Source organism: Macaca thibetana, chromosome 4, assembly GCF_024542745.1.
Source record: "Macaca thibetana thibetana isolate TM-01 chromosome 4, ASM2454274v1, whole genome shotgun sequence".
NCBI classification, from domain to species: domain Eukaryota; kingdom Metazoa; phylum Chordata; class Mammalia; order Primates; family Cercopithecidae; genus Macaca; species Macaca thibetana.
The window spans coordinates 162,873,300-162,893,968 of NC_065581.1; the positions used below are offsets into that span (position 1 = coordinate 162,873,300).

At 34.8% G+C, this 20,669-nt stretch overlaps 1 long non-coding RNA gene across 1 annotated transcript in view; it reads right to left on the reverse strand.

The window, feature by feature from the left end:
* Positions 1–1,023: 1,023 nt before the first annotated feature.
* Positions 1,024–20,669, reverse strand: part of LOC126951985 (uncharacterized) — a 79,422-nt gene continuing 59,776 nt past the window's right edge. Inside the window, exons 3-4 of the long non-coding RNA XR_007724753.1 lie at positions 1,757–1,820; positions 1,024–1,043 (exon numbers count right to left, since the gene is read on the reverse strand). This is a non-coding gene — a long non-coding RNA (uncharacterized LOC126951985). The remainder of the gene's footprint in view (positions 1,044–1,756; positions 1,821–20,669) is intronic.

Here is a 20,669-nt window from a genome sequence, read left to right on the forward strand (position 1 = left end):
TCCTCATGGGCAGAGCAACAACGTCCAAAGCACATGCTACACTGTATTTGGCCGACGTTAAGTTTCTTCTGGCTACCAGTTGGGTTTTAGCCAAGGGACCCCACTAATTAGGCATGTGACCTTCATTTGACTTGGTAGTAGTCTCTAAAAGTCAGAAACCAAACATATGGCCCTCCCCAAGAGAGCCTTGTGAGTTAAGTGGGGAGAGAGAGACGTTGCTGGAATTTTGCAGCATAAATGTTGTGTGACTTTATCTTAGTTTTTTTCTCATTATCTTTTTCTCACTTTTCTTACCCCCACAGTTTCTTAGCTTTGCTTTCTTGCCCTCCTCATCCATCTGATTTAAATTTTACATTTTGTTGTTTCATGTGTATTTCTGTTAAGCTCTGATAAACCCTTATGAGGCAGAGTATGGTATAAGTTAATAAAAGTAATAGAAGTTAGGAACCATTATTGCAATGACAGTATAAAAGTAGAATAAGAACTGCACATACTGCGTATGCGGACCCATGTACAAGTGTGCACAACACTGTTTCAGTTAAAAATCTATATGTCTACATTCACATCTGTCTGTTTTTTAAAAATGTTTGTGTTATTTGAGGGTTTGTAAATTAAATCATTGCTAAAAGCGTAAAGCTATTACATATCTAATTTTGCCCAACTTACATAAATACCAGGATTTTCCAGTACAATTCATAATCTAACAGAATATCTTATTGGGAAACCATAAAACCAATTCTACATCTCTTTATGCCAATACCAATAGGGTGCATATTTCAGTAGATACGAATAATGTGTCCACTACATTCTAGGAAATGTATGTTACTGTATCTCCAGGAAAATTTGTGGATAATATCCTATTTTCCTTTTTTTTTTTTCTCCCTATGGAGACAGGAAGAAGTTTTGATACAAGAGAAAGAAACAATCCTCAGACAAAAACATACCTGGTTCCTTACCATGTAGATCAATTAGAGCAACTTAACTGAATTTTCTGCCGGTCTCTTCCTGTACAAATCGCTCCTGTTCAGAGATCCTCACAATTGCTGTGAAATTCAAAGAAAGAAAGTAACTTTTCATAACCTGTGAGTACATACAATACTAACATAAGACACCAAATTATTAATAAAAGTCATAAATCAAAGTTCATCACTTTTCTTACCAAATACATTAAACACATCTGGATAAAACCACTTTCTACTCCACAAACGAACTTGGAAAGAATATATTTGGATTGCTTAGTGGGATTCCCTTCCCACAACACATTCATAGTGTCTCTTTCTCTGTTTCTCTCCTTGTTTTTAAAGCAGGATTACTTTGTTTTAGACCTGTCATTCTTCCAGGTTGCTAACTGGACAAATTCTGTCTTTGAATATGCAATTGAGTCAGCCTGTTTCAAGAAATATTACGCAGAGTGTATCAAAGCAAATACAACTGCAGCTCAATTTTAATAATGCTTTTACTTTCATTATAAAGTATGTTCAATGGCAGTTTCAAAATTAAATGAAAATTTTTATGTGACATCTTAGCACCCATAGGATAATTGAAAAAGAAGGTTGGCTGAGTAGATTAGGTTATGAAAACTAAGATGTCAAAAGAATTTTTGTTTAAAAAAATGAAATCTCTTTTCAATTTGGGGAACATACGGCAGAAGAATCATAGATCTGGAAGAAAGGAACATTAAGCATTCAACAGGTACAGCTCTCTAGTATGGAAGAAATTTTAAAACAAGAACAACTGCAACAAGCAAGAGGCTCACATTGCCTCCTTGAGCGTGAGAAGGATTCTCCATATTCTTCAGATCATTATACGGAAGATCTCTCCTCAAATCAGAGCAAAAAACATGACATTCAGTTTCGGCATTGTTGCATTTATTGCTCAAAGCATTTAACTTTACTCGTTTTATGGATGTTCTGTATGAGACTCCTTATTTCTCCCATAACTGCAGTAGGTTGGCAGTACTTATGTTAGCAATTTGATGTTGAAGGTTCAATGCAGTCACTTGACCTGGAGTTTGCGGTGAAGATAAACAAGGATTATTTATTTTACCAGCAGAGTAGCCCTGATGAGACTATGGGATTTCCTTCTAAGTAAGGATTTCCAGACGTCCCAATCAAGATGATCAATACAATTAAAAATGAAATAAATTACCATTTTCATTAAATATATGGAAATAGCATATTCATTTTTTTTACTAAAAATGAAATGGATTAGCATATTCTTAGTGGTTATTTTAAGATTAGATATCAAGAATGTAATTGCTCAGTTGTGGCAAATGTGATCGACCCATCCCCTCAATTAATCCTTTTTTTTTTTTTTTTTTTGAGACAGGTTCTCACTCTGGTGCCCAGACCGGAGTACAGTGGCATGATCATGGCTCACTGCAGCCCCAACCTCCTGGGCTCAAGTGATCCTCCCACCTCAGCCTCCCATGTAGCTGGAACTACTGGGATATGCCAGTATGCCCAGCTAATTTTAAAATTTTTTGTAGAGATGGAGTCTCGCTTTGTTACCCAGGCTGGTCTCAGACTACTGACCTCAGGTGATCTTCCCTCCTTTGCCTCCTACAATACTGGGATTATAGGCATGAGCCACCACATCCAGTCTAACTATTCTCATTTGAACAAAAGTTGTTTTTATGTACAAAGCAAAATTAATTTTAAATATTTTCTAACCTAATGTATACTAATTATTAGTAGATATACAAAATGAGCATTTTAATATGCCAGAGTCAAATTCTATTTTATTTTATGAAAACAAAAACACACAAGATAGATATGTTTCTTTTCATATGTCAAAGGTAAGAGTCATCGAGGAGCAACCTATCCCCAGGTCACCTGCCATACATTGGCAAAATCCAGGCCTTCAATTTATATTCTGTGTTTTTACATATTTTTTTTTGTAATGTTGCTACCTATGTTAGTAGCCCTTAACCATTCTAATCTCTCTAACCACAGTATTAAAATTTATTGAGTCCACCAAGAACTTTGGTTTACGTAAGATATATCAATGACTTTGCCATATCAGGATTTAAAATGAGAAAAACTTAAAATACGTATTTAGTCATTGAATAATAATAAATCTATTACATGTTAACAAAAATAATATACCTTCTGATACCTATGCTTGTCAAAGCAAAATATTATTGAGAAGGGAGTCATTCTTTTAAAGTTTTTAATGAATTTCTTTAGTATCTGGCTTAAAAGAAGACAGCTGAATTTCCATGTCTGCTTCTGCATTCAATGTAGTGCAATATATTGCTTTTGTTAATATATGTACTAAAAATAACTGGCGTCACACAGATACATTTTTGGAAAAGGAAGGAGTATTATATTTGCCTTTCTAGATAACTGTGATGTGTATAAATAACCCAAAGTCAATAGTTAGCAGTTTCTTAAAGGTTAGTTCCTGCAGGAGTGGCTCACTACCCAGCACTTTGGGAGGCTGAGGTGGGAGGATTGGTAAAGGCCAGGAGGTTGAGACTGCAGTGAGCCAAAATCATGCCACTTCACTCTAGCCTGGAAGACAGAGAGAGACTCCATCTCTCAAAAAAAAAATAGTTGCAAATGTAGACTCTCAAACCATAGCAAACTTTGTACACTTGTGAGAGAGTAAGAGGAGTGAAAAAAACATTTTATTCTTGATCTCACAAAACCTCTGCAAGTCCATTGCACTTACTTCAGGGGTTCTCAGGTCACATTTTAAAAACCATTAATCTTTAGTATTAAGTAATATTTGTGAGTATGATTTTAATGATTATATAATATCTTAAGAATAAATCTCCCATCATGATAATCCTCCACTTACTATTTGTATTCCAGATTTTATTTATATAAATAATCCCATCCTTTTTTCATATTTCTATTTATGGTGGATGTTTTTTAAATACTGCTAATGAGTAAGTATGGCTCTTATAAGGCATTACTGCATATGATCAAATATCTTTCGTAGCTGTTACAGTCAATCTTGCTATGAGTATTCTTGTGCATCAGGTGAACATTTCTGTTGAGTATATACCTCTTGATGGAATTGCTGGGTCATGCATTTACTCATGTTCCACATGAAGAGCTACTTCCCAACAATTTTCTAGAGTTTTCCCAGTTGACCCTCCCATTAGCATTATAGGACAGTTCTAATTGCATCATCTTCTTGACACAGTTGGTAATTGTTTTAGTGTATTTTCCATTTTACCTAATATGGTACAAGTGGAATTGTATCCCATTATGGTTATAATTTTCATTTCCCTGATGACTCACAGATGAGCAAATTAATACATTTATTGGCAATTTGTGTATTCTGTTTTGTGAGATGTTTTTTCAAGTTTTGCTCATTTTTTAAATTTGATTGTCCACCTTAGACTTACTTGCTTGTTAGAGTTCTTTATGTATACCAGAGATCAGTGTCTTGTTGACTGTGTGTATTTAGATCTACTCCCATGATGGGGCTTGCTTTTGCAATATGTTAATCACTTTAAATAATTTGTAATATATTTCAGTATATATATTTCCTCTTTTGTAGTTACTGCTTTTTTCTTATTTCTTTATGAAATCAGCCCAACTCCAAAGTCAACCTGATGTTCTCTTGTTTCCTGCTAAAATAGTTTTCATTTTAATATCAATTTAAATATGAATTCCATCTGAAATTTGATTTTGTGTTTTGTCTGAAATAGGATTCCATGTACACTTTATTTTCCAGGAAAGAATATAATTACATAGCACCAACCACCAATTTTTCCACTGAACTGTATTAATTAATATAGTTTTTTGTTAGGTCTTGATTTTGTGAATATAAATTCCCCAGATTTATTCTTCCAGACCACCTTCACTAATCTTGTGCTTTTGCATTTCTGTAATTTTAGTATCATTGTATCAATTTCTAAAACAAAATTCTTGGATTTTGAATTTTGGTTGAGATTGAAATGAATTTATAGAAAAATTTTGGGAATATTGACATCTTCACAATATTGAATGTTTCAGTCTGTGAACATACGATTGGGAAATATTGTTCATCTTTCATTAGATTTATTTCTAGTGTTTGATATTATTAACATTGCAATATTGTATTGATATTGCAATAGTAAGTGGCAGTTTTTAGAAATGTAAATTTTCCAATTGTTTGTTGCTAGAACATAAAATACAATTACTTTTTTTAATGACCATGTGTCCAGGAAACTTGTTAATTCTAAATATTAATTTTAAATAGTTTGTTGATTCTTTGGATGTTCCAGATATACCATCACGTCTGCAAACAATGACAGGCTTGATTTCACCTTTAAAATTCACGTGCAATTCTTTTTTAGCCTTGTAACAGAGGCTAGATAATTCAGAACTTCATTGAATAAGAATAACAAGCATCTCTTGATTTTTCTTGATCTAAGAGGTGGTGGAGGGATGTTTTCAATATCCCAGCATTGAAAATCATGGCTTTATTAATAGTTTTTCTTTTTCAATTAAAAATGTGCTCTCCCTTTGGAGGCCAAGGTGAGAGGATTGCTTGAGCCCAGGAGTTTGAGACCAGCCTAGGCAATATCGTAAGATCTCATCTCTACAAAAAAAATTTAAAAATTAGCCAGGTGTGGTGACACATGCCTGTAGTCTCACCTAAATTGTGAGGCTGAGGGAGGAGGATTCATGAAGTGAGCCATGATCACGCCACTGTACTCCAGCCCTCGCTACGGAGTGAAACCCTGCCTCAAAATTATTAATTAATTAGTTAAATAAAAAGGACTCTCATTATTAGTTTAATAGCAATTTTTAATAAAGAATGGGTATTAAATTTTTAATGTTTTCTGAAATTATCTGATGATATGGTTGTTATGACTTTGATTCTTAATGTGGTTAAAGGAAACATTGATTGATAACCGATTGTTATCCAACTTCAGAGTTTTATGATAAGCCCTACTTGGTTGTCATGTAGCATCCTTTATATGTATTATGGAATTTAAGTTTCTAATATTTGTTAATTTTTGAGAGAAATTAGTCAGAAATTTTATTTTTTATGTTGTGCTTGTCATGTTTTATAGCAATGGTTATGCTAAAGTCCTAAGAAGGTATGGACACATCCACGTTATTTCTGTAGCAGTTCAGAGTAAATAAAAATTACAGGTGGTCCCTGACTCCCTGACTTATAATGGTAAGTATTCAGTAGAAAATGTACTTTGAGTACTCATATAATTCTTCCGTTTCCACCTTTAGCTACAGTATTCAATAAATTTCATGAAATCTTCAAGACTTTATTATAAAAAAGCTTTGTGTTGTATAATTTTCCCAACTGTAGGCTGATGTAAGTGTTCTGAGCGTGTTTAAGGTAGGCAAAACTAAGTTGCGATGTTCCATAGGTGAGGTGTATAAAACGCATCTTTGATTTACAATATTTTCAACTTACAATGGTTTTATTGTGAGGTAACACCACTGTAAGCCAAGGAGCATCTGTAATCCCAGCACTTTGGGAGGCCGAGATGGGTGGATCACGAGGTCAGGAAATCGAGACCATCCTGGCTAACATGGTGAAACCCCGTCTCTACTAAAAAATACAAAAAACTAGCCGGGCGAGGTGGCGGGCGCCTGTAGTCCCAGCTACTCGGGAGGCTGAGGCAGGAGAATGGCGTGAACCCGGGAGGCGGAGCTTGCAGTGAGCTGAGATCCGGCCACTGCACTCCAGCCTGGGCGACAGAGCGAGACTCCATCTCAAAAAAAAAAAAAAGAAGGGCTTTACATTTCCAACTATGAATGTGCATCCAGTTAAATTTCCAGTTTTATTGTTTAAAAATGTCTCCCATTGTATTTTATGTACAATAGTTCTTCCAATTGCTTTTGTCTGATATTAATGTACCATACCATTTTTATGCTTACTCTTTCTATGGTGTATTTTTCATACTTTTTATTTTTAGTACAAATGTGTCTATAAATTTTAAATAGGTCTTTTTTAGACAGAATATAGTAAATGATTTTATCCCATCTAGCACTCTCTGTGTTTAATTGGTATATTTAATCAATTGACATTTAATATAATTATTGATATGGTTATGTTTAAGTGTAAACTGTGTCATTCATTTTTCATTTTTTTATATGACTTTTTTTCTCTCTTCTTTTTTGCATCCTCTGGGTTGATTAAATATTATTGTTGCACTCCATTTTATTTACTGAAAGTACTGTTGGCCACCTCTCATTTTACCCCTTTTCTAAATGATTGATTTAGGCATACAATATGAAAGTTAGGCATATTATATGAAAAACTTACCATTTAACAAAGTCAGTAGCACATCACACATTGGCGTTTTCCATGTCCTACTTCACACTTCTCAGTTCACATCTGAAAGTTGCTTTTTATTTCTCACCTCACACTTAAAGCTTCAATTTCCTGCTTTACAAATGCAATGAACTGACAACGGTTTAATTTCATTCCCACATTATAATTGGTGCTATTGTTGTGATATTTTTCTTTTATATGAGCTATCTCAGATTTGTAATTTTTGTTTTAGACAATTAGATACCTTAAATAAAATTATGACTAAAAACATACATGCAAACAAACATATGTGTATCAATTTATTTACTTTTGGTTTTGCTCATTTTTACTGAAAATATGATTATCTTTGTTGTGTCATTATTCTTCATCCCAAAGAACGTCATTTTTATACAGTGTGATCCAGCTGGAAATATTTATTTCATGTTTATCTTTTAAATGATATTTTCACTGGATACAGAAACTTGAAATACAAATTATTTAGACAACAAAAAATAGTAGAATAAATCAAGAAGTTCAAACGTTTTATTTTTGACTCAGCAGTATACATAAATATTGACACAAATAATAGAAAAGAATGAAAGCATACATTCTCAATAGGAAAATGACAAGGAGCAAACAACTACCAAATGAAGGAAATTCTAATACATTGCAAGAGATTTCTTTTACAATAATGTAAGAATAATTTTTAAAAAATGAAGTGTATCTTTTCCTACACAAACATTATTATCTATATGTATGCCAATGGAAATATATATACATTTAATATTTAAATGTTTATTATTGTTAAATATCTTTTATACCTGATAATATTCTTTTTTTAGAAATCTACTCTTTAAATGTTAATTTAGCCAATCCAGCGTTCTTTGGTGTTTGTATGGAATATCTTTCTCCACTGATTTACTTTTGATCTATATTTAAGTTGATGTTTATTTATTTATGGTGGAGTTCTTATAAAACTTATATATAGCTGTGTTGGGGTCCGTGCCGGGGGTGGTGGAGAATGAAAGAACACACAAAAGACAAAGACACACAGAGAACATGGCGGCCGCAGTCAGAGCCTCCGCCTCACTTTATTTATACCCCATAAACCCCACGTCAGCAGAAAGAATGCAATGCAAAACAAACTTTCTTTTCCCACATGTAACCTTCTACTCAGTTCCTTGTTTCTATGCTCTTCCTTATCTGCCCGCCTTCTTGGCGCCTACGGGAGTTCATTAAAAGTTCAATTGGAGATACTGTCCTTGAGCCCTATCTATTCTCAGCATACTGTTTTCAAAGGCCCCTGCATAGCTGGGTCTTGCTTTTAATAAAATCTGAATTATTTTAACCGGTAGGTTCAAACCATTTCCATTTAATGTGATTATTCATATTTTTGGATTAAAGTCTATCATGCTGCTAGGTATTTTCTATTTTCCTTTTATTATTTGTTCATTTTTTCCTCTTTTATACCTTCTTTCATATTATATGATATTTTAAATTACTGTATTTTAACTTCATTTATGCTTTACTTCTTACTCTGCTCTTTAAAATTTTACTGAGTATACTAGCATTTATATTACTAATCTGTAAGTAATCACAATCTTTCTTCAAATACTATCACAGTGCTTCATATATAATGTATGAAACTTACAACAATATCATCCCAATTCCCCTGCCTAAGCTTTGTGCTATTGCTTTCATACATTTTATTTTACATATAGAAACAAACAATATGTTGGTATTATTTATTCCATACACAGTTATCTTTTAGATTGATTTAAAAAGCAGAAAAATGAATTGTATAATCATTTCAATTTTACAACATTCTTACTGCAACACTTGTGTCTATATGACATCTTATTCTTTCTGCCTGAAGAGCTTCCTTTACCAATTTTACTAGTGGAAATTGACTAATATGAGCTCTTTCTGTTTTTGATTTTTTGAAAAGCTTTAATGTCCTTTTGATTTCTAAGACATGTTTTTTGCTGAATACAGAATTCTAGTTTGAGATTTTTTTTCTTTCAGCATTTAAAAAAATGGTACTCATTGTCCTCTGGTATACATAGTATCTAATAAAAAGTCTGCTGTAATATTGATCTCTGACAACTGTAAGTAATGTGTCTTCTCACTGGCTGTATTTAATATTTTCTACCTGTATCTTTGTTTCCGGCTGATATTATGTGACATTCTTGGATGTGTGGTTTCATATCTTTCATTTTGATAAAAAAGAAACAGCTATTATTTTTTCAAATATTTTTTCTGCCTCATTCTTTCTTATCTTTATCTGGGATCTCAATTGTACAAAAGTTAGACCCTTTGTGTTACTGTGTTATTTTGCACATCTTCTGTACTCTTTTTCGTTGTTGTTGTTGTTGTTTTTGACAGAGTTTTGCTCTTGTTGCCCAGGCTACAGTACAATGGCATGATCTCAGCTCACTGCAACCTCTGCCTCCCAGGTTCAAGTGATTCTCCTGCCTCAGCCTACTGAATAGCTGAGATTACAGGCATGTGCTACCTCACCCCGCTAATCTTGTATTTTTAGTAGAGACAGAATTTCACCATGTTGGTGAGGCTGGTTTAGAACTCTTGACCTCAGGTGATCTGCCTACTCCGGCCACCCAAAGTCCTGGGATTACAGGTGTGAGCCACCATGCCCAGCCTGTTCTTTTTATTTCTTTAATTTTTAAATGATTTTACCTTTACCTTCTTTTTTAAATTGTGTCATTTCTACTGCACTATCTTCAAGCCAATGATTCTTTTTTCAAATATAGAAAATTGAATAATAAGATCATCAGGCATTTTTAAATGTCTGTTACTATATTTTATTAGATTACCTTAGTTTTTCATCTGTTTTTTTCTGAAGAGCACCATGTATTCCCACTGTCATTTTCCATTATATCAGAGGTTGGCAAACTACAAGCCATTGACCATTCAGCTGTTTTCATAAATAAATTCTTATTGGGATACAGCCCTGTTCATTTATTTATGTTTTCCTCTATGTATGTTTTTTAGCTTAATGGAAGTATCAAATAATTGTGGCATATGTTGCATGACTCTCCAAACAAAACGTGTACTTCTCCTTGAAGAAAAATTTTGCCAAAACCTGCACCAAGCTAACTACTACACATATAAAGAAAGCCATTTAAGACCAACGAGACCCTAGCCAAGTGTCTATTAGAACTTCCAGCCTATACTTGCCTTGCAATATTATTAATTAAATAAATGCGTAATAATTTTGTTATGCAGCAACAGTGTGGCTGTTACACTTATGAGCAATAGTCAGATCACAAAAGTTAGAAAAATCAAGCATTTACAATGAAGTAGAAAGTAAAAAACACCAATTTGGGGCCAGGCACGGTGGCTCACACCTATAATCTCAGTACTCTGGCAGGCCAAGGTGGGCAGATCACCTGAGATCAGGAGTTCAAGACCAGCCTGGCCAACATGGTAAAACCCCATCTCTACTAAAAAATACAAAAATTAACTTTGTGTGATGGCGGGCACCTGTAATCTCAGTTACTTGGGAGACTGAGGCTGGAGAATTCCTTGAACCTAGGAGGCGGAGGTTGCAGTGAGCCAAGATCATGCCACTGCACTCCAGCCTAGGCAACAGAGCGAGACTTGGTTAAAAAAAAAAAAAAATTCCCACCAATTATGAAATATTCTTCTAAAATGTTTAAACTGATTATTATCTATTCTTTACCAGTTTTAACAAAAAAATAAGTTGTGTGCTCAAAAGCCACACTTTTTAATGAATAAATGGTCTAGTGGAATAATAGAATGAACTGACATGGATAAAAGAGACTTAAGAGACCTATCATCTGAATGCAATGAATAAACTTATTTGAATCCTGATTCATATGAATTGACTATACAATTATATTTTTAAGAAATTGGATAAAATTGTACATGAACTTTTTTATAGATTATGATAAAGGAGAATTTCAGTTTGTTAGATGTAATAACAATTTAGTGCTTCTTTTAAGGACGAAATTATAAACTATATGGGATTTCTTTTAACATATTCTAGGAAAAACAATTGGGGTAATACATAAAAGAACAGAAATATGTGGATAATTTTTGGATTTAAATTATTGGATACATATGGGTTAATTATACATATGCTTTATTTCTATATATGGTTAACAATGTCAAAAATTAAGAATTCAAAAATTGTATACATACATATATTCCTACCTATATGCATATATGGAACAATAGGAAAAATTGAAAAGAAGATTATATGGAATAAAGCCTATAATCCAAGCACTTTGGGAGGCCAAGAGGTCAGGAGTACAAGACCAGCCTGGCCAACAGGTTGAAACCCCGTCTATAGTAAAAACATAAAAATTAGCCGGGCATGGCAGACGTGGTGGCGTGCACCTGTAGTCCCAGCTACTTGGGAGGCTGAGACAGGAGAATTGCTTGAACCTGGGAGGCATAGGTTGCAGTGAGCCAAGATCACACCACTGCAAAAAAAAAAAAAAAAAAGCTATCTAAGGGGCTGGTAAAAGACTATGTCTTGAAAGACAATTTTTAGCAAAGTATCTCAACATATAATTAGATCATCAATGAAAACCTAAGTTACAAAGCTCTCCAAACATTATCATGATCAATACACTAATGCTATCCTTCTAGATGTGTTTGAAATAGCGGCATTGCTGTAATAAATGACTAGCAAGTAGGACTACCTATAAGAAAGGTACACAAGATTAACACCTTAAGACTATGTTGCGTTTGGCAATGGCAGATAATCTATTGGGCGTGGGTAGAATACTACAAATAAATGCTTCATTTTGCATGAGTAAAATTGTAAAAGCGGAAAAGAAGTCTTCACTGATCAGATTTTAGACCATATTATATTTTATTTGTTTCTGTTTTCTGCTTCTTGCAGGTGAACAAGGTTTATCTGTTTCGTGAGATTACACTTGGGTAGGGCACTGGTTGGGAAGATTCTCAATCAATTATGCTCACTGAAATGAAACAAGAACACCAATGTACCTTCCCCTGCCTTTTAGAAATCCTAGTTATGTGTATTTGTTTAGTTCCTAGCCCTTGTTTGAATGTGGACTATTGAATATAGGGTGACATTTAAACGACCAAGAGAGACAAAATTAATTTATATTTAAATCTAATAACAGTCAGATAGTCCATAGAACGAGAGCCCAGGTTTGCATGGGCTGTGTGAACTGCAGGTTTTCTGAGGATGAGAGAAATATAGGAGAGACATGAACTATTTCTCTGAAGATTCAGGGACATTCAGGTGAATAAAGGTGATTGTAGGTCATTTTCCTGTGAGTCATAAGTTGCTATTTTATTGAGATGGCCTTGGTAAAGCTGCAGTTAACATTTAAGTTGCTGTTTGATTCTTTTGTTTGTCTCATACTGGTTTTCTTTTGAATGTGATGTTGTTTTGAGACAGGTTACAAGGTAGCCCAGTTTTATTAAAGTTAGAGGAAAGTCTATCCTCCTAGGTTCTGAGTGTAGGTTATCTGTTGGTCTATGTTTAGGGTTCTTCTGAGTCCTTATTTTGTTTTATTGTCTTCATCCATCTTTTAATGAAAACTAAAGAAAGGCCGTTTTCCAAATGTGATTTTAAAACACAATTTTAAAGTGTTCCTCTCTAGCCTAGATTTAAACCGTAATCACAAAAATCGCCACTGAAAGGCCTTTGCAAACATTGTTTATTAATTTTCTAGTTACAGAACAAAAATATTAATGCTACTTTGAAACAGAGATTTTGATTCTTTTCTCCAAGCAAAACCTGTCTATTTTACAGATACCCCATCATAAATCACTGCTATTTGTAATAGTCACATCCATCATTTGACCTTTCTACTGTATAATACATGACAACAAAAATCATTCTCCAAAGAGAGAATATTCTCATTAAATTCTGTGTCCTATTACAGTATTTGGTTTTTAAAACCAGTGAAGTCTCATTTCAGCATTTTACTAATAACAAGTGGTTAATGCTTGAAAACAACAGAAATGACCTTTTTCTGCCCCCACATTAATCCCTGTGTAAAGGACAAACAAGTGTTTTATCATAAACCAATCCCAGAATGGAACCATGATCTAAAATATACTACCAATTAAACAATAATTCAGCGGCTTTGATTGTAAGTACTCTGTGTGGAACAGATTAAAAGAATGCCATCCATGTATTCCAGGAGAAAACCAATTAAGCCAACCATATAATGAGCAATGATGCTCTCTCACATCTGCCAGCAAAAACAATCAACTTAATCTATTATAGACTGGTATGTTTCCATTCAGTATTCTATATGGTTGACTTAAATCAACAAACCAAGTGCACAGAACCAACACTTGGTTTTATGTCTGTGAAGTAACAGCTTTAAGAACCTAAGGTCCTTCAAATGGTTTATGGCCAGTGCTTTAGATCTTAGGTCTAAGTAAGAAGAAAGAAAACCTATAATATTTTTCATGCCAGATTTTCTGGATATTTGTCCTCATCTTATATTCCTAATATTATCTTTTAGTCAATTTGAGAAAATGTTATAAACTTCTCAAAAAGTAAGTTGAGCTTAGTTGATAAGCACTGAGTTCCGCATTTTCCTAATATTGGATTTTTTCCCTGAAAATTAAGAATGAAAGTATCATTGATGCATTATCTGTTTCTCATTTAATCTCACACTTAGATTTTTATACAGTCTTAGAACCAATGTTATTTAAATATTTAAAATTATTTCTGGAAGACCTTGTCATCTCTGAGTGATTTTTTTTTTTTTTTTTGCTTTGGAGGGAGGTATCAGTACTGTATTAATAATCCAATCAAGATTCATAAGGAAGAGTCATTATTCTATCTTTAGGAACCAAATAACATGTAAATTGGGATATTTATATTTAGTCATTCAGTTTCCCTGGGCCAAAGAAAGAAATGAGAAATGAAACATGTAACATTCAGCCATACCCTTAGTACCTTTATTCCTCAGGCTCCCCAGGACCTGAAGTAAATAAATGGATTTCCAACAACTCCAATAAGGCAAATAAGAGCAAACTATAATTAGCATTCATTTATTCATACTCTCAACAAATATTTATTGAGTGCCTTCTGTATTCTCAGCACAATTTTGAAATAATGCATAAATATGCAATGTTATAACTAGATTTTCACATTAACTTTTCAACTTGGTGTATGCTTTTCCTTCAGTTCATTAATCCAAGCCTAGTTTTCTGGACCAAATAACAAAAACCTAAGAGATTTCATGAGAAGTGTGTGTGTGTGTGTGTGTGTGTGTGTGTGTGCATGTAAAACACAGAGCCCAAAACTTAATAGGTATATAAGTGTATTCTTGGTTTCTTCATTTGGGAAACTGTCAATCATGTTAAAGATATATGAGTATTTTGGCTATACTCTTACAAAGTTTAATTTATATTAGCACGTTATCATCACCTGATGTATTATATCAAATACGATTTCACTGCATTATTTATGTATCTATTTCACATCCTTACATGACGAAAATAAAACTTAAGATATATTATTTATTATTTGTGATTATATGTATATGTATATTAAATATTTATCATTTTCCTATTTTTCTATAATCTTCTCTATTTTATAGTGTGCCATATGTTTAATTTCACTCATTTGAACATTTATTAATGTATACATTTGTTAAAATATTTATAGTTTATTCCTACTGATTATTTATGGTTTATTCTTATTAATTTATTCTTATTATTCTTCTTAAGATGTTACTTTTATTGATTATGTATATACATTTTGTAAATAGTTAAATATACAAAACACAACATATATGATTCATGAAGACACTGCTTCTGCCTAACTTAGTCTTTCTATACAGCACTACAAAAGCAACAACTTAAGGTCAAAATGAATAAGTTGAACATTGTTGTAGGACTTTTTTCAGTGAATTTGGAGTATTCTGATAGCAGCCAATACAAGAGAAGATGAAAGCATTATATGTCTGTAATACTATGAGTGGCTGCATTTATAATTTTGATTGAGAAAAATATCCAACATTAAATAGTTTTGATAGTATACAAGTCTCCTTTACAAAGATACTCATTCTTTTTTTAAACATTTGCATGAAGTACACCAAATTTATAAGAAAAAAATGTTGACTAAGGTTTTACTTTAAGTATTATGATGACTATTATTATATATGCTACATTTCATCATCTAAATTATACTAGGCAGGCGCTTTACATGCAATAACTAATTCATTAGTAAAAATGGTATGAGAACATACTGGATTTTGATGAAGTTCTAAGGTCAAAGGAATATTTGGTAGTTTTTTAAATTTTATAAATAATAAAAGCCCACTGCAGAGAGCTTGGAAACACTTTTGTTTTTCACATGGGTGTATTATGAATAGGATTAGATGTCATATTCTTTTATGACATTTGCAGTAACTTCCTAGTCTTTCAAAAGATATCATGATTGCATGCATATATTGTTCTCATGTTTTTCCACTATTTAAAATAATTCTGTGGTAAGCATCTTTGGTGTAAGCATTTTTGTACATATTATTTATATTTTTCTTAGAAAATATTTTTAAAAGAATCAGCAGGGCCAGATCTATTTGGTGCATCACTGTACCATATATGCTGCTATACCCATTGCTGCTAAAGCATGCTCCCATGCTAACATACTAATAATCTCATAGTTTTAAGGTGGCACATTCTTGATTTTCTCTGTGATAGAAAATCTTTCTATATCCATGGCTAGCCTTATTTCTTTTTCTACAATTACCTGTTCAAGTATTCTTGACATCTCATTGAGTAATTAATTTGCAAGTAACCTTTATATTCTCAAGTAAATAATATTGTATAGTCTTTTGTTATAACATGTTCAAAAGGAAAAAAGAGCAGTATTTGAAATTATCTTGCATATATTTGTGATGTTATTTAATTAAAATCTTAAGGTATCCTTTAAATTTCAAAAATTAAGAGCAACCTTATATTACAATTTTTGTTTATATTTATTATAGTAATCAGGTTGTTACATTTCCATTATTTTAAGATGCTTTGTGTGTATATTTTTAACAATGAAACCAATTATTGATGTATCTCATATATTATTTTTCAAATATAATAACTTAGATGTAGTTTAGCTGTAAGAAATGCTGTACATGTCAATTGCATCTATTATGTTACATCTGTCATAGTCACCATGTCCTTAGCAATATAACACACAGATAAAGCACTATTACATAAATCTTATGGGCAGGGACATTTGTTTGTAACTGTCTATTTTTGGTGATTTTTATTTTTGCCCCATATGGAGTGGGTACTGTCTATCAAGTGAGGCTTGGCAGTAGCTGCAGGAGCAGCAGCATCAAGAGTGAGACACTGATGAAAAGAGAAGAGGAGCTGCAGATCAGATTTCTTCAGGAGAAGGAAGAAAGTAATAGGTCAAGGGAAGGATAAGCAGTAGACTGAGAAAAACTGGCCAGATTAGTAGCAGAAGATCTAAGGAGGATGGGGAAGCAGACGGCTTTACAAAAAGCATCATGAACAGTGTTGTGTGCTGAAGGGAGATGGAATGCAGGGGAGACTCGGAGTGCCTGGAATAGGCAACAAAGAGGTTCACAAGTCAAGTGGAATGACTCAGTCATAAGATGGTAATGACACCTGAGAGACCACACTCTTTGGAGAAGCATCCCAAAGGAGAGAGGGTGATATGGAATCAGGGAGAGAGACACTGGGAGAAGAGGCTCTCTTCTTGAAGAGGTGCATGGAGAAAGAGGGAGGCATGGATAAATGTGGTGTATTTTTCCTGGGCCCTGGGAAGTGAAAGGAGTTCCCAACAGATGGTCCTGACTTAATGAGATAATTTAGTGGTGCGAAGGAAGGCTGAGAAGAACGTTGCAAGTCTGCGGATACTGAAGGGAAGAGAGAGGCCCCACAGCAGCTGAGAACCACGTGTAGCGAGCATGAATGTGTACTGGGCTGATTTTCATGATTACAGGATTTTTTTTTTTAGCATTGAAGAACTTAATGTTTAGTGTTCTGCTGTCCTAGAGATAAGAACAGAGAGGGCAATGTGGATGTTAAGCTAGAGTTGTGTATGAGAGTTATTGCAAACAGAGGAGGAAATGCAAGTTTAAGTGAAATAGTCACTTGGATGACCTACAGTATTGTCTACAACTGATAGGACTTGGAAATTGACTAAGGAAACTGATGACCTGGGAGGAAACAAAGTCATTTGAGGGAGCAGTCGTCTGAAGAAGTTTATGGGGATTGAGGACTTGAAACTCACCTAACAGTGGGGTTACAAGGCTATGGTTAAGATGCTGGACTCTGAGGTTCTGATGACATGGTTCAGTGCCTTAGGCCAGGTGACTTAAGAGGAGTGGAGTTGGAGATCAGGAAATCACAGGCTGACACCCTAATGCCAAACTTCCATCCACAGCTCTAAGTTGGGTGACACTCGCCTGACATTTGCACTGACATCTTTCCCAAAGCTTCTCATGTCCCTCCCTCTCCCTCAGCCACAGGTTGACTTCGTCTCCTGTGTCCTCAATGATTTCCTGCATATTCCTGTTTATTCTCATGTTCTCAAATCCTTATTTCCATCAAGCATCCAAGAACCTTGACATAAGAACCAGCCACAGAAAAACGCATCAAACATTAGTTCAAGGACATTGAAAGAAAAACAATTTATAAAATAGTTACAAATTACACAGGTAAATAATGGATGGTACACAGAGTTTAACCAACTTCTACCTAAGCTAACAATTTAGATTTCTCCCTGTGTAGTGTTAAGTCTTCCCTGCCAATCTTCACCCGGTCATCAAATTATTAACTACATGGAGTCTAGACACAGAAACCAGGATGTAAGTCCTAAGAATCTCACCATATGACACGCATGGCATGCATCTGGTCCCCCCAAGATGGTCTCAACCCGCTGGCCCATTACTGGCCATCTAAATGGAAGTTAACGTTTCCATGCCATTGTCACTATTCAAAGGACACATGGAGAAATTACAAATGGCTATGATCTTAAGTCATCAGCCCATCTTTTTTTTTTTTTTTTTTTTTTTTTTTTGAGACGGAGTCTCGCTCTGTAGCCCAGGCTGGAGTGCAGTGGCCGGATCTCAGCTCACTGCAAGCTCCGCCTCGCGGGTTCACGCCATTCTCCAGCCTCAGCCTCCCGAGTAGCTGGGACTACAGGCGCTGCCACCTCGCCCGGCTATTTTTTGTATTTCTTAGTAGAGACGGGGTTTCACCGTGTTAGCCAGGATGGTCTCGATCTCCTGACCTCGTGATCCGCCCATCTCGGCCTCCCAAAGTGCTGGGATTACAGGCTTGAGCCACCGCGCCCGGCCCAGCCCATCTTTTAAAAAGTAAATAAGGCTCTTTTTATTTTTTCTCCTAGCTGCTCAGTCACTTTTTGTGACAGAAATGCAGTGTCATTATCCTTCAGTGTGAACTCCACATGAAAGCTGAAAATGAACTAGAGGGTCTGGAAAATGTGGCCTGGTTAAGATCTACCCATCGGCAAGCACTCGAGCAATGTCTGAGTGGCCTGGTAATGGAGCCCCTCACAGGGCCTGTCACCAGCACATCACAGGCATCACTCGGAGGCATTTTCCGTGGGGCATAGCCAGCTCCCTGTTTCTTCAAGTTCAAAAACTAAACCTTCCATATACCCCACCCTCTAAATGAGAAGCTCGATGTAAACTGTCCATGCTAGGAAATGAGGTAACAAACAGTGAGTAATCAAGGGTCTCACGTTTGCTGCCTCAGTACTTCCCTGACTATTCTTTTTTTCTCTCTATCTTCCCTTTCTTTTCACTAGAATTCATTTTCTGAACTCTTTTCTGTCACAGATGCTTAACCTTCACTTTGCTTTCCTGAAATGTGGCCTGGAGAATCAGGTCTTTTCAATCTGCTCGATGTGTTTTTCCTCCTTGGCCAACATTAGAATTGGAAAAAATTTGGGGACCGCATAAAGCTGGCAGGACAGAGCCATCCACACCATATTTCTTTGTTATTTGTGCTTAATATATTGTTGGCAGCCTTGTCTGTTTTAGGTTCTTGGCAGGATTTGGTCTCTCTTTCCTTGGCACTATTCCCTCGTTTTTGAACATGCAGGGAAATTTATTTAGAGAGCTTTTCAAGAGTCCATTTTTAGACCCACGGATGTAAAACTCACCAGTCGACCCTGTTCCATCAAACAGCCAAGAAGCAGTCCTTATTGTAATTAATCATTACAATAATCATTAATAATTAGTGACGTGCACATACATTTTGAACCTTAAAAACACAATATATGTTTGCAACTTGCATCACATCTCAGTAAAAATCTTCAGAAGACACTTGTGGCAATGTGCAGAATCTCACTGTGAACTAGTGGCTGAGAGGCCATGAGGAGGCAGAATGCATTTGACAAAATGCAAAATGCCTTGAAATGCAAAAGAGTTTGGCAACATGCAGCTATGCCAGTGAATTCCAGTATTTGTTGCATTCGGTTTTAGCTCATTATAAAGAAAATGTTTTGCAAATCAGGTAGAAGAAGCTGCTCCCTAATAATTAAGGCATGTGTCCTAAACGGGTAGTCAATTTCTTGACTGGGGGCGACCTTGAGCTGATAGCACATGTCAGTTCAGAGATGTAGTGCAAGGAGTGAATTTCGTCAGGTCTATTATCCTGTATAAAAAGAGATTTCACCTTGATCACTGCTGTCTGCTTAATGGTTGCTCCAGTTCACATCTCATTTGGTTAACAGAAATTTAGAGGAAAAAAATTAAAACTGGTGAAAAAAATTCATCAAAATGGAAAATCAGTCGCTGGCATCTCTTACTGCAGCCCCACTATACTTGAGCTAACTTACAGCCCCTCTCTAACCTATACATAAATCATTCTTCAGACTTTATTCCAATCATTGAAACCTGCAAGTACATGGATCGTGTACTGCCCAAAGATTCTGCATTGGCATTTAAAATATGAATTTAAAAGCTTAAAAATATATACCACATTAAGGTTGTTTATCTCTGATATGTGGGATTGTTTTCTCCTTTTATTCTTTTGTATGCAATCCTTTTATAATTGGATGAACAGTATGTAATTTTAAGAAAGAGAATGTCTTTCCTCAAGTATCAGGAGAATGAACAATCTTAAAAATTAAAATCTACTTTTTGTGCAAGAATTTTCCGAACACTTGAGCAATTTTTGACTTAAATCCTAACGTTTCATGACTGAAGGTGTACTTAGCAACCATTCCATGGTGCATGCTCCAAAAACTACTCCAATATGCCAGTGAGTATTTTCTGCTCCAAAGAAGAGTGACCTATGTCCTGTCAGCCCAACTCGACTGACTCCGTCTTTTTCTATGGCCCACAAGCACATAATACTTTTCATCTTTTCAAAGGGTTGTATTTTAAATGGTTATGTTAGTACCTACACAATCCCCTCCGCTTTTGCTATATGTTTGTTTGACAGAGAAACCT